The sequence below is a fragment of the Pteronotus mesoamericanus genome, unplaced genomic scaffold (assembly GCF_021234165.1).
Source record: "Pteronotus mesoamericanus isolate MK-2021 breed Mesoamerican mustached bat unplaced genomic scaffold, CSHL_Meso_final contig_230, whole genome shotgun sequence".
Lineage (NCBI taxonomy): Eukaryota > Metazoa > Chordata > Mammalia > Chiroptera > Mormoopidae > Pteronotus > Pteronotus mesoamericanus.
Genome location: NW_026555096.1, coordinates 1,170,880 through 1,171,830, shown reverse-complemented (window position 1 = coordinate 1,171,830; position 951 = coordinate 1,170,880).

Here is a 951-nt window from a genome sequence, read left to right as displayed (position 1 = left end):
CTATGTAGTGAGAGTTCTTCCTCTGGTGTTTTAGTGTCATCTGCTCCTTTGCTTTGGGCAGGAGTCCTGTCCACCCAGATAGATTGTCTGGGACTTGCGTGTGTTCTGGAGTTCCCAGGGTTCCTATGGTTTATTTCAGCCCCTGGCCTCTGCTAGCATGCTCCCAAACCACAGCTTGAGGCAGTTGACATGGCCTTCACTGAAGACATTTCACCCACAGACACAATGACTTCTTGTGGCTGTTTCCAAACATGTCCAAGAAGATCTGCCCACCGGAAGCTCCATCCCCAAGAGCTGGTCTTATGGAGAAGGGCTGTTAAAAAGGGTATGATAGAGCTCCTGGGAAAATTACAACACGAGGATGTCACTGAGCTTGAATTTGTATATAAGCCAAGGAGACCCATTGCAAAGCATCCCCAGCCTCTTTTTTATCCTGGGCATATTAGCCTTTATAACCTAAGAAGACAGCATTGACCTTCACTGTAATTCTCTCTGTTTTTCATACAGGAGAACCTGTGTGGTGATCAAACAAAACGGGAGCCCAGAAGTGGTCCTAGGAAAATATGTCATGATGTGGGGGTGGGGGAGAGAACCCTATGGTTCTGTTGTGTCTATAGAAAATAAAATGATTACTGAAAATCCAGAAGCATTTACCTTCAGTTCACAAGTGTCTCTGCCATTCACAAACCAGATGTCTTAATTAAAATGCTGCTAAAAGAAACAAATCAATTAACAGATAGCTTACATGATGGTTTATTCTATCTTACACACAGAAAATTACTTATGAGTATTGCATTACTGCTTTAGGTTATCAGTTAACAAAGGCTGCTAATGAACTGCATTATTATCAAGTCAGATGAAAGATGCCCTGGGAATCCAGGCAAATTATTGTAACATAACACTTTGTTTTGAAATATAGCTCATTGTTCATTACACACAAGGAGAATAACT